The 14,039-nt window shown below is 36.7% G+C and overlaps 1 protein-coding gene across 1 annotated transcript in view; it reads right to left on the bottom strand.

The window, feature by feature from the left end:
- Positions 1-14,039, bottom strand: part of Mfe2 (peroxisomal Multifunctional enzyme type 2) — a 741,845-nt gene that overhangs the window by 345,542 nt on the left and 382,264 nt on the right. The window lies entirely within an intron of this gene.

Genomic DNA, 14,039 nt, shown 5'->3' with positions numbered 1-14,039 from the left:
GTACAATGTGCACAGAAAGAATTCAGGATAGGAAGAAAGGAGGAGTTATGATGTTAGTTAAATAACATAAAATCTAAGGAAGTGCTAGATCGATGGATAGGCCTAATGACTGTAATGAGTAGAACAAACAATTGTTCAGAGAAATAGAGTTGGCAAGTATATATGAGAATGTCTTATGATGGTGGATTTTAACTTCTCAGATATTTACTGGAACTTTTGGATTGGTCACTCACACACTAGCAAGACTTTTGTAGATTTGTTGGATTACTGTTTTCTGCAGCATCATGTTCAAGAGGCAACCAGAGAGAGCAATACTCTTGATGTGGTTATTAACAGTGATTATTTGAGCTTTAAAAATTTGCAGATAAAGGAGCCAGTAGGTGGCAGTGATCACAGGGTATTGATGTGGAATTTACTTAAAGATATAACTACCATCAGGAGTAAAGGAAAGGGTTTTTGCTTTCGTAAAGGTGACTAAGTGGTCTACGATAGTTTTTAAATTCTATACAGTGGGACCAACTGATGATTTTACCAACAGCAAATTCTAAATGGGAAGCATTCAAAGAAGAAATTTTAGAAGATACTAGGCTTTTCATAACAACTAAGAAATACTGTTCAAGGTGTACACTTAATGATGACAGATAAACTAATAACACTCATGGCAGAGAAGAAAAATGCATGGGATGCATATAAATTATCAGACGACACAGAAGCTTAGGGTAGATATAAGTTAATCTGCAATCAAGTCACACAGGAGGTTAGGCAAGCAAAGGCAGATTACAAGAAATCTTTGGCAACGGATGCTAAGAAAAACAGCAAAAACCTCTTTACTTATATAAACTCTAGAAGAAAGGGGATGAATCAGGTTGGTCTACTTAATATCGATGTTTGACTGTTGGCGATCGCCAACAGTGAAACATCGATATTAAGTAGACCAACATCTAGATATTTTGCATCCAGATTCACACATGAGGAATTCTGTAGGGAAGAGGGGCACAGAAGCTTATTAAATCCAAAAGGGAGTTTCATGATTTTATCATAACTGAGAGCAAAGTGGAGGAGAAATTGTTGAAGTTAACAGAAGAAAGGTACCTTGGGTGGATGGGATCTATCCAGTTATATTAAAGGAGGCAGCAAACAAAGTAAGCAAACCGTTAGCCATAATTATGAGTGCATTCTTGCCCTCTATGAACCGGAGATGTGTATTCCCAATGTATTCCCAATTCACAAAGGGGGATCAAAGGATGACACGCGTAATTACAGACCTGTTAGTTTAACTTCTGTTCTGGGGAAGATAAGGGAGTTACTGGTTAAAGCAGCATTTCAGGATCATTTAGACAAGACTGTAGTAATAATTCAAACACAGCATGGGTTTGTTAAGGGAAAGTCTTGTCTAACAAATCTGATTTGATTGTATGATGAAAGATCTATTTTGGTTACAAAGGAACTGGATGCAAAAAATTATTTTGATATCATATACTTTTATTTCAAGAAAACTTTTGATACTGTTGCACATGGAAGACTGCTGTACAAATTGGAGTAGTATGGCATTAAGGGCAAGTTGCTACAATTGATAAATGGGTGGTGAGTGGGAGAAGACAGAGTGGTAATCAATGGATCTGCTCTTCGTGGACTAATATTAGTGGAGTCCCCCAGGGTTCGGTGTTGGGCCCACTGTCGTTTCAGGCTTAATGTTCAAGTTTGCAGAGGATACAACAGTTGGCAGAGTTGTTAATGATAGCAATGGAAATTTGGAAATGCACTAGTGTAACGGGATTTATAATTATTATTACTCATATTGTGCTATGGTGCAAAGAAGCCAAAAAAAATTTCTGCATTAACCTGAGTGAGTGAGTGAGTGAGAGAGAGAGAGAGAGAGAGAGAGAGAATGAAAAAGATTTGGGAGTAATTGTGCATTCAGATATGAAGTTTTGAGCAGTCCAGACAGAGTAGTTCATGGGGTATTGTCAACGATATACAGGAATTTTGCTGGTAGAGAAAAGGAGATGATTATCCCTTTGTATAAGGCAATGGTCAGGCTACACCTTGAGTACTGCATACTGGTCTGGAGGCCTCATTTTAGGGATGTAGAGTTGTTTAAGTGAGTATAGAGAAGGGCAAGAAGATTGATGAGGGGAACGAAAGGGTCCTGTTACAAAAAAGGTTCAAGTTCTGCAAATGGCAGAGTCTTGAGACTAGGCACCTGCGAGGTGATCTGATTGAGGTGTATAAAGCCTTGAATGGGTTGAGCAGGCTCAATTCTGATGGGATTCTTCTTCTTGCTCAGATTATGAACCTGAGGGGATATAAACTAAAACTGAGGAAAGAGTTGTAGAATAGATGCATATATTATTATTATTAGCTACATGGTGCAAGGAGGTTGTCACAGACATTCTCTCAGATATGCCAGACAAGCTGGACTTGCTATCTGGAAGTCTAAAACGTTGAGGGAACTGATATTTGGATGACACTGAAGTCAAGTGGACCCAATTTCGGCGAAGTCCGGACGGTCTGAGACAGCTAAATCCTCTGCTTGCAACTTCACGATGGTGGGACTGTTAGTAATCCTTGGTATAAGCTCCATTCACAAGTACATGGTGGGTGACCACCCAGGTGTGAACCAACGTAAGCAGGGGTAGAGGTGTGGCACCCACACCACATGGAGGAATGTGACCCCTCTATGTTACCAGGCAGTACATGGTGGTAAATGACTCTCATCAACCGATGCAATACCACCACTTTGCTTATTGGAGGCCTGAAGTGGTGAAACCCATGTTTAGTCTCTAGAGCTAAGTTCCGGTCAATCCTTCCCTATCTCTTCCATCATGCAGTATGATTGATGACTTTTGAGGTTATGATGAACGTCTTGGCTAGATCCAATATTCCTTACATTTCGAGGGTACAGCTCTAAAACGGTGTTCGCAGGCCGGCCACTAGTTAGTTAGTACACCGGAACAAACCTATTGGTAACTTTCTAGGAGGCTTCCGGATCAGCTAGTGTATAATAATAATATATGCATCTATTATGTGTGTATGCAGGGAGCATTGTCAAGGCCACGTTATGTCAATAATCTTGGTATATTCTTACCATGTGTACGCCATATCCAAAAATTTCATTACTTCACCCACATCACCCACCCACTTTTTCTTACTATTGAACACACCATAAATTGTCAAACTAATAGAGCAATCTTATCTGGGAAAAGATCTAAACCTCCCAAGCACTTCCTAATTCATTTCAAAAATATACATGGTCCCAATTCTAATCTTAACGATGTCCATTTCCACTTGCAGTCTGCCAAATTCCATGTACTTTTTCTGACAGAATCTCAGTTATTGGTTGATTCAAATACTGCTCAACTCAGACGCCCAAATTATTCGCTGTATGATTCCTTTCGCCTCAAAGGTGGTAACCTTGTGCATATGTCCATTCTGATATTCCCTGTCAGAGACTTGGCAATTTGGAATCTACTCTCTTTGATCTTCTCTGGCTTAAAATCTCTCTACCTCATTGTTTAAAATTCATCTGTTGTCTCTACCATTCTCCCAACTCCACTAATCACTTGCAGCTCTTTGACTTCCTCTCTTTGCAACTTCACTTTCTGCAGTCCAACTTTCCTAACAGTGAGGTAATTTTCCTTGGTGATTTTAATGTTCACAACTCCAGCTGGCTTCTGTTTTCTAGTCACACCAACCCAGCTGGTCAAGATACTGAGGCTTTTGCAGAGATTGTTCATTTACCTACAAGAATACTGGACAATCCTAATCATACAGCCAATATGCTTGACCTTTTCTCACAAACAACTCTTCTAAGTACACGGTCAAAGTGAGAGGTCCTTTAGGCACTTCAGATCACAACTTGGTGATTGTCTCTTCTCCAATGGAGCCTTTATCTCATGGCTATTCCCAACCTCGTGTTGTTTGGCATTACAAGAATGCAAAATGGGATGACCTGCGAGATTTCTTTTCTTCTTTTCCTTGGTCAGATTACTGTTTCAAAACTTCTGATGTCAACATTTGCTTAGATCGTGTCAGTGAAATTATTCTTGCAGGAATGGAATCCTTTATCCCACACTCCACTTTAAAATCTCGTCCTTTATCTAAACCTTGATTTTCCAATAAATGTGCTAAGGCTGTTCAAGAGAAGAATGTTGCATATCGTAATTGGCTTGTTTCTAATTCTTCAGTTTCATTTTCTGCCTACACCAAAGCTTGCAACAATAGTAAAGCAGTTATTAATCAGTCCAAACTAGAGTTTGAACAGGCTAAGAGTAGAAAACTTGCTTCTTGCCCTAATGGTAGCCGAGCATTCTGGTCCCTTGCCAAAGCTATTGGCTGCAACTTTTGCCCACCTCTGTCCAAACCAGATGGTTCTGTTGTCACTTCAGCCAAGGATAAAGCTGACCTGTTAGCATCCCATTTTTCTTCCAACTCATATTAATGATCTTGGTAAAACACCTCCCACCATTCCCAACACACTCCATTCAATGCCTCCTGTGGTCTTCCATCAAAGGGATGTCAGAAGGATTTTGACAAATCTTGATGCTAAGAAAGTTCCAGGTCCTGATGATATTTCTCCACTTGTTCTCAAAACCTGTGCTCCTGAACTTACTCCTGTTCTTTGCGGCCTTTTTCACTTTCTTATTCAAAAGGTGTTTTTCCTTCTGCTTGGAAATTTGCTTATATCCAGCCAGTTCCTAAAAAGGGTGACAAATCCCTCCTATCCAATTATCGTCCCATTGCAATTACTTCTACTCTTTCTAAAGTAATGGAGAAATCAATTAACTGCCAACTCCTAAACTACCCAGAAACCTTTCGTCTGATCAACGATCGCCAGTATGGATTCCGTCAGTGTCAATCCACTGGTGATGTTCTGGCTTATGTTACCCATTTATGGACTAATTCAATGGAAAGGTTCGGTGAAACACAAGTAGTTGCTCTTGACATCTCAAAGGCTTTCGATCGTGTTTGGCATAAAGGTGTTCTAAAAGGTTTGACAACTGTTTTTAGTAATTGGTTATCCAGTTTTCTCTCTGATCGCTCACTGAGGGTGATGGTAGATGGCTCTCTGTCTTTTAACTTGTCCACTAATGCTGGTGCCCCCAAGGTTCAGTTCTTTCCCTCACTCTTTTCCTCTTGTATATTAATGACCTTCCATTGACTGGAAATCCTATCCATAGTTTTGCCGATGACAGCACATTGCATTCCACTTTCCATTTTGAGAAACGTTGCCCTATTCAATCAGCTTCAACTTCTCGAAAATCTGCTACCAATTTCTTAAATGCTGATCTTCAGGTAATTCTCCAGTGGGGCAAAGACAACTTAGTTGATTTGAACCTTTCAAAACTGAGTCTTGTCTCATGTCTCGCAAAAAGGATTCTTCTGTTCCTATGCTTATCTTTAGTGACACTCCGATTTCTGGGCAAAATGATATATCTCTTTTGGGGATTACCCTGACTTCTAATCTCTTTTGGCACAAGCACATTACAAATATTGCTTCGTCTGCATCTAAAAAAACTTGATTTTCTGTTTCGCTCTCGCCGTTACTTTTCTTCCAAACAGCTGCTCACTCTGTATAAATCGCAAATTTTCCCTACCATGGAATATTGTTCCCACATCTGGGGGGTGCCCCCAAAACTTCTCTCAGGCTTCTTGATTCCATTCAGAAGAGGGCAGTTAGGTTAATTAATGATTCATCTCTAATAGAGTCTCTCCACTCGCTGTCTCATAGATGTACTGTTTCTGCTGCATGCCTCTTCTACTGATACTTCCATGGGCACTGTTCTTCTGCATTGGCTTCTATAATTACCACTCTCTCTTTCAAAACAGTCCGAACACGTGCCGCCACTAGCCAACATCCATTTACTGTCCAACTTCAAACTCACAGAATCAACTTTTCATCTTCCTCATTTATTCATTCAACTGCCGTTTTCTGGAACAACCTTCCTTCATACGTATTTCCTGAAAATTAGTCTACAGAAGTCCAATGTCAACAAATATCTTCTTTCGTCTTCTCATCCTCCAACACAAGCATGGTACTAAGTACTATAGGTTCTAATACCTCTCGTGTTTGGGGTTTACATAAAAAAAAAAAAAGGGAAGCCCGAGGCTTATGCTGCACTAGCCAAAAAAAAATATTCAAGTTTCCCTGAGAGAGAGAGAGAGAGAGAGAGAGAGAGAGAGAGAGAGAGAGAGAGAGAGAGTCAAAAGTAGAAGGGAATCACCAAGAAAGAGAAAAATGATGATATCCAGCTTAGGACTCTGGGTATGCCAAGCCCATACTCACCAGATGTGAGCTCCTGGGGATATGTGCAGAAATATGCCTTTAGCTGGTAGGTGGGTGACTGCTGAAACAAACTGCCATTTGCAGTTGTGGAAGCTGATAGCTTAAATAAATTGAAGGAGGAACTGAACAAACTTTTATAGGGAATGTTTGTGTGAAATGGGGGTTTTTTTTTTTTTTTTTTGGCTGATGTTACATAAGCTTGCTTTCTAGCATCATATGCCTGTACTACTACTCCTACCAATAATAATAATCAGAATAATAAATTTAAAGACTTTTGCAATCCTACTGATGTAAACTAGTAAAGCCTTAAACACCTAATAATAATTTTGCTCTAAGCCTCAGTTTTTGTCAATTACTTATATATGCTCCTTAAATAGCATGAATCAGAGTTGTAATACTCAATATATGTTCTTCGTTGGTATTAACACGTTGGTGCTCTACGTACTATATTGAGATAAACTACTCTTATTATTTTGCAAATATGCTCCTTAAGTAAATTTATGGATAGTGCAATGACTTAAAATGGATTGGTAAAACAAAATCTTCTAAATTCCTACAAAAAACAAGTTCCTCACTAAATTTCTACAGATGGATACACTCATTTCATCAACATGTGCTAAGAACAAAAAAAAAGAAGACAACATATCCATCATTTTCCTATGCAGTTACCCTGATAAGGATTGACTGCTGACAGGATATGTTCCCTTCATATAAACTGAGGTTTCTGCAACACTGTAACCAATGATAAGAGAGCCTTGCACAGAAAAATCCTGCATACAAAAAGACACTTGAAAATATTTACTAACCCATAAACAAATAGAACTGAAATGCTAACCAAATTCAAGAAAATCAGCATAGGCATAGCTTACCCTTTGTGAAATGAGGATACCTTCACACATCTCTAGGTTCACAGGGACCTCCCATAGAATCCAACTCTTTGCCATCTTTTGTCAGAGACCTTAGCTTGCTTAACCTCCTTTGTGACTTCATTCCAGACTACTTTATAGCTACTGAGGTTTCTGCATCACCTGATAATTTGTATGCATCCCATACATTTTTCTCCTGTACCACGAGTTTCATTAGTACATATGACATCCATACTAAGCCATGAATAGTATCTCTGTGGGAATGAAAAGCCTAGTAGTAGCTTCTATGGCTACTTCCCTGAATGCTTCCCATTTAGAATTTACTGTTGGTAATATCATCAGTTAGTCACTGTATAGAATATACAGTGACTAACTATGGAACCGTATAGAATTTAAAATTTGAAAAGATGACTGTAGTGGTCTGAGACCACTACAGTCATCTTTTCAAAAGCAAAATCCCTTCCTTTTGCCTTTGACAGTCACATATTAATATCATATAGTGTATGTCAATATACTGTCAATAACGTCAATATTGGCAATTCCCATATTCAAATTCCTGGGTGTACTGACACTTCTTCAACAAGAATAATATATATGCTCCTACCAGGGCAATACAGCTGACTCTACAAGATGATCTGGTAAGGATCATAGTTCGAAGATATATTGCAATTCAGTTGACATTTGATGGACAGCAGATGTGAGAAAAGTTTCTGCAGCAAAATGAAGATCACTATGATGGATTAGATCCAATCATCTAAGGGCATTTCTCTTGAATCAAATCATGTGATGGAGCATAATCTAGTTTGGATAGATCAAATAATTTTCTCTGTATAAACAGAGAAAAGCATGGTGATTTGGCCTTTTGTTATGTACCAGTTGGAGAACTGGTTCATGATAAAAGACATGTAGAATGTTGAGTATCTTAGTACAGTTTGTTCACATTGTGAAGGAACCCTATGATTTCTTCATAGAGTTTATTCCAGTTGCCCTTTTCCGAGCTTATGCTCAACAAAAGTTAACCAGAAAATTAAAATTCCACATCATAAGACAATTTGATTTACTGACCCCTGGGTCTACATATGACAAAGTCTTTATTAGGTTACTACTTAAGAGGAGGTATCAAAAAGTATACACTTCTAGATAAAACATCAATAGGAAGATGCCATTTTTAATATAAATTGTCTACATATTCAAATGAAATTTCATTCCCGTAGGTGACTGTACACCAGAGGTGGAGCCCAGAATCTGAGGAAGGATTCTATGGTTGACAAAGTGGAGTATTGACCAGTGATCAGGTTCCTGCTTTAAAGGGCAAGAAAGCTCAAGAAACTGACAAAGAAATGAAAGCTGTGTATGGGCAGAATTGTCCATTCTATGACACTGTAAAAAAGTGGAAACATGAGTTCCAGTGCAGTTGTACAAGTGTCTTTGATGGGCCAAGATAAGGAAGGCCATTAGGATGAGCCAACAGAAGGAAGGCCATTAACATCCACAGTGAGACGGTTGCAAAGGTTAAGCAGCTGGTGCTGAGTGACAGATGTGTGACAATTCATTTCATTGCAAATGCAGTGGGCATTAGTTATGGGCCTGCCAACAGCATTTTACATGACCATCAGCACTTGTCTAAGGTCTCTGCATGATGGGTTGCAAGATTGCTGACGCTTTTGCAGAAGCAATGTCAAATGCAATGTTCTTGGCAACTGTTGGATGTTAAGAACATCCAACAGTTGCCAACAGTTATGTTGAGAACTTTTTTGATCGGTTGATGACAAATTTGAATGCTGGGTGTACAATGAAGAAACCATTGCATGGACACTGTTTTGATTTGCCTCAGGAAGTCATCAATGAAGTGGCATCATGATTTCAGGAAAAAAGTGCGAACTGCTATGATCAAGGCATTAAACAACTGATCCAGAGATGGGAGAAATGTGTTACTATACATGGAAAGTACCTAGAAAAGGATTAAAGTTCCTGTGAAGTTTCACCTTTCTAGGGCTATTATTTCTAGTAAGGGTACAAACTTTTTGATACCTCCTCGTAAGTTGCTATTTTTATGATGACAGTTTTACTTAGTAGTGGAAATAAAATTCACTTTCTTTGATCTAGCATGCAAATACTGAAGAATGTGACATATCTATAGGTCTCTGTGAAATTCAAAGCAGTTTGTAATTGATTGCTTATTTCCAAATTTTTTTTCACAAAGAACTGTCATCATAAATTTTAGTGTTGCATCTGCAGTTAAACATTAGATCTTTGTGACATAGTGCTTCCACAGATAATCTGATTGACATAAGAGCAAAGATAGTTGCAGATAATAAATTAAATTCATCATTACATAAATTTATTTCAAAATTAAAGCCTTAACATAACTGATAACAAGTCTTTCATGCATGGTAAGTAAACTGTTCCAACGAGTTTTCGAATCAAGCAAATCCAGCAAGTTTTTGAATCAGAGTTTTTGAATTTCTCATTTTTAGTAGGTGAACATTTAAAAATTAACTTTTTCGTATCTTTGCAATGAGTAGGGAAAGTCCATTGTCAGTGAGATTATTAGGAACACCTGTAGAGAATGTCTCTATGGTGAAACCATTGCTGTCATTGTTATTCTCATCATTTTTACAGTCTTCATCTTACGTAAATCCATTATTAGATATTTAATGTCTATCAAATATTTCGTTGTTTTGTTTGGACTTATACAGGACATCCATAACTACCATATGAATTCTGTGAGCAAAGCAAAGCTGCTCTTTGATTAGCCTTCTAATTTTAGTAATAAATAATGCACCCCATCTGTTGTAACACAGAAGACTGTAAAAATGATGAGAATAACAATGACGGCAATCTGTAGAAATGTGGAGACCAAAGTCTTCTAATTTCGTATCAAGTTGTATGCACTTTTCTGCCAGCATACTTCCATGCACATGAACTAAACCAAATGTTACAAATGGTACCATTGGTGGAATGGATGTTTATATTTAAGTAGCGCCTATTTCTGATCGAAGTCCATTCATCAAATGTCAAGCTGAACCGTGATTTTAGATATATCAATAACAATAATATCATGAATATTTTTACTGTAATTCAGAACCACATTTCTTATAGTATTTCCAAGTTTGGAAATATCACTAAATTGTCTTGCAATTAAACTTCTTCTGATATCAACAGATGTACAAAAGATATTCAGAGTCAAACCATCATGAGCTCCCATTGTAGCTAATACTTCTGACAAGGTTTCATTTTTTATCTCTTTTTAAGTAATTTGTTATTAAGATTGAGATGGTAGCTTGGCTTGTTTAGATTGATTTGATTTATTTTCATTAACTATATTAGTAGATGTCACATTTGTTTTTATTAAGTGCGTATTACTAGCATTAGCATATGAGGCAGAAAAGCCAGTTTCCCTCCAATTCAATTCAATCGTTATTCAATCAATCCATATCATATCATATTCATCAATTCAATTCAATAGTTATTCAATCCCTCCAATAGTTACAAATATCCATATGATCATTTGGGGAAAAAAATATTTATTTGCAAAATCACATCTATGTACAGTACATAATGCAAACATATTACCCTTTTCAGATTTTACAATACATGAAAAACTTGCATACATTTTCTGAAATTTTATATTTCTTTGGTATCTCACTGAAAAACATTATCTTTACACAATACATGTATATGATGAAATGGTTGCATAGCACATTTGCCCCTCAATTCATTAATGACAATAAGCAGAAATCTATAGAATTTGTTTAAAAATTCTAAATTTCACATTCACTTTGTAATTTCTCATTTTGCTTTCCAATGGAAAATCTTTGGAAGACAACTAATCAGGTGTTAACAAAATTCATGCCACACTCTAAAATGGAGATTACTGAATCAATTGCTAAAGTCACAAATCATATCATATTCATCAATGATGTTAAGTGCAAAATGATGCAAAACTGCAATATGAAACAAAGACGAGCCATTAAATACTGATAACATGCAATACCAAATTAAATATTAACTATGAGACAATGTATTAAATAAGTTGATTCAGTGTTGTTTATTTATTTATTTATTTTTTTGATATTTGTTTTTCTTTTATATTTGGAAGAATTTCTTAATTATTAAGTTAATAAACTATTAATTAATTAATAATAAATGAAATGATATCTGAATAAATTATACTTTCTAGTAATATACAATATTACATATTTATTCTGCAGAAAAAATAACAATAATAAATCTTTAAAATGAATTACTTATGAAGATGAGTGTAGTTTAACTTTTTTTTGTAAAACAATAAAGACGGAAGAATAACTTTTTTTGCAGAAAGAGGAGAAACTATTTGTAACCAACTACCTTACAATGGTGGGACAGAAAGCGGTCATGTCAAGCTAAAAGGACAGATTTTTCATCTATATCCATAAATCCTTCCTACATTCATACCTGTTTTTGTGGGTTATCATATAACAGGAGGGGGACATTTGATTCTTCTCTAATCCATATATAATCAACATCAACCTCTTGACTCCTCACAAAATCAGGTGAATTCTTGTCACAAAATCCTCTTAATAGTAGAATTTAGAAGTTATTCTCACTCATCACAGGTAATACACTCTTATTCCAGAGGTAGTATAACCAAATTTATTTGAAAATAAGTGAATAGCTTAGATGAATAAAAACACAGAGGGAAAACTCAGAGGTAATATTCCACATGCAGCACAGCCCAGTCTATATGTAGCTGACAATGAGTGAAGAACTTGCACAATGCTACTCAGGTAAGCCTTTCAATATCACAGTGAAATTTTACTTCAGATGGTAGCCTACATTTTTTTTGGGCATACATTAATGTTTTTGGTCAAAGAATATCTATTTTTAATTAGTTTTCAAAGTTCAGATATATTTAAAATCTTCAACCCTTTTTCATAAACAACTAGTTAACTTCACAACTGATTAATTTTTCTTTCATTTCATCATTGTGTCTTTCTTTCTAGACTAGATAACTTCTTAAGTGAAGCTGAAACATCAACAAAAAAGACTGGCTTTGATCTGCCTGAAATCTTTTATAGATCGCATCTGTTTTAAGAAACCAATGAACTATTTAAAATTGGCAAAACAAGAAAATTGTGATGGGGCATTAAATTAAATACAGTTGGACCTCTCTTTAATAAACGAAATTCCATATACCAAATTTTTCTATGTAGTGAATTATTTTGATTTTTCCCCTGGTCATTACATTGAAAATAGTTTCCGTATAACAAACCTATTTCGAGAGAACTGGGTACGCAAATGAGTCATCCACACTTTCACCAAATTTCAGTGTCTCTATATGATAGGTTACAAGTGGTCCCTAAATTAGTTTTGTTTTAGCTGTTGTGCAAGTAACCTTACAATAAGAGGAAATGCTTGAGTGTAGTGGAAAAAGTGGTAGTGCTTAATAGTGTAGATTGGGGTGTAAAAAAAAAAAAAAAAAAAAATAAGTTACTTTAAAATTTAGTATCCCTGCCAGGAGTGTGTCAACGATACTGAAAAATAATGTTTCAATTTTCAAACTGTTTGAGGAAACAGGACCCATTGAGAAGAATGCGAAATTATGCCTGTATGAAGAGGGAGATGAAGCTGTTTTTAAGTGTGTTAAGTTGATTTGAGAAAAACATGCCAATATCTTTTTTTTTTTTTTTTTTTTTTGTTAGTTATTGGCGCATCGGCTTCTGTGGCTATAATGCACCTCCGAAGGTTTTTGCAGTACTCTGATCCATGCCCGAGGCGGGATTCGAACCTACAACCTTTGGGTTGCCAGGCAGGCACTTTACCCACCCAGCTAGCCCGGTCAGCCATGCCAATATCAGGGCCACTAATAGAAGTTATTGTTTGTTTGTTTATTATTTGGTTTTTAGGAGCATTAACAACTACGGCCATATTGCTCCAGGGATATGCGATGGTCATTCCCTGACCTTTATGCATCCTCCGTATTTGGTGGTCATGGGCTCAAACCCCGGTCTAATCAAGAAGCATGTGCTATGCACTGCTGCTCCTGCTCACCTGGCTACTGAGGCGCCTCCACTAATAGAAGAAAAGGCTATGGAGTACGTATCTTTTCTGGGACATAAAACATTCCAAGCCAGTTCTGGTTGGCTGGACAAATGTAAAAAGCACCACAGCTTACTCAAAAAAGTTACTTATGGTGAAAGTGGGGCTGTAATCAAAGAAGACTGTATCCATTGGAAAGAAACAGTTTTGAAAAAACTTATGAAGGACAACTACCCCAAAGATATATTCAACGTTGATGAAACAGGTCTATTTTTTAAACGTTTGTGGAAAAAGGCACTGACTTTTAAAGGTGATAAATGTTTAGGTGGTAAAAATAGGGAGAGAATTACAGTCTTGGTTGGTGTAAATATATATGGCTGGTAATGAAAAACTGAAGCTTTTGGTAATAGGCAAAAGTAAACAACACCAATGTTTAAAAGGAGTAAAGTCGTTAGAGTTGGACTACAACTACAACAAAAAATCTTGGATGACAAGCGAAATTTTTTGAACAGTGGATTTTAAATATCGATGGAAAGATGGAAAAAAAAAAAAAAAAAAAAAAAAAAGAGAAACTGCGTTGATTGCCGATAACTGCCCTGTCTACATTCATTTGGTAATTTCGAAACTTACAAGTGTGAAGCTTGTTTTTATCCTTCCGAATACCTCGTGTAAAGTGTAGCCAGTGGACCAATGCATTATAAAGAATTTTAATATGCACTACTAAAAGCACGTACTGAGAAGACAAACCAACTAATCTATAGATTCTGTTATAGATTGGCAAATGTCCATATCACAGTTGGCAAAAGTGTGGAACCAAGATGTGACAGAAACAATGATTAAGGATTGTTTTGCCAAACCAGGTTTTG

Source organism: Mastigoproctus giganteus, chromosome 4 (genome assembly GCF_048544385.1).
Source record: "Mastigoproctus giganteus isolate SK-2022 chromosome 4, ASM4854438v1, whole genome shotgun sequence".
Classification (NCBI taxonomy): domain Eukaryota; kingdom Metazoa; phylum Arthropoda; class Arachnida; order Uropygi; family Thelyphonidae; genus Mastigoproctus; species Mastigoproctus giganteus.
Note: the sequence above shows the minus strand (reverse complement) of the source record. Positions and strands in the feature narration are given on the sequence as shown.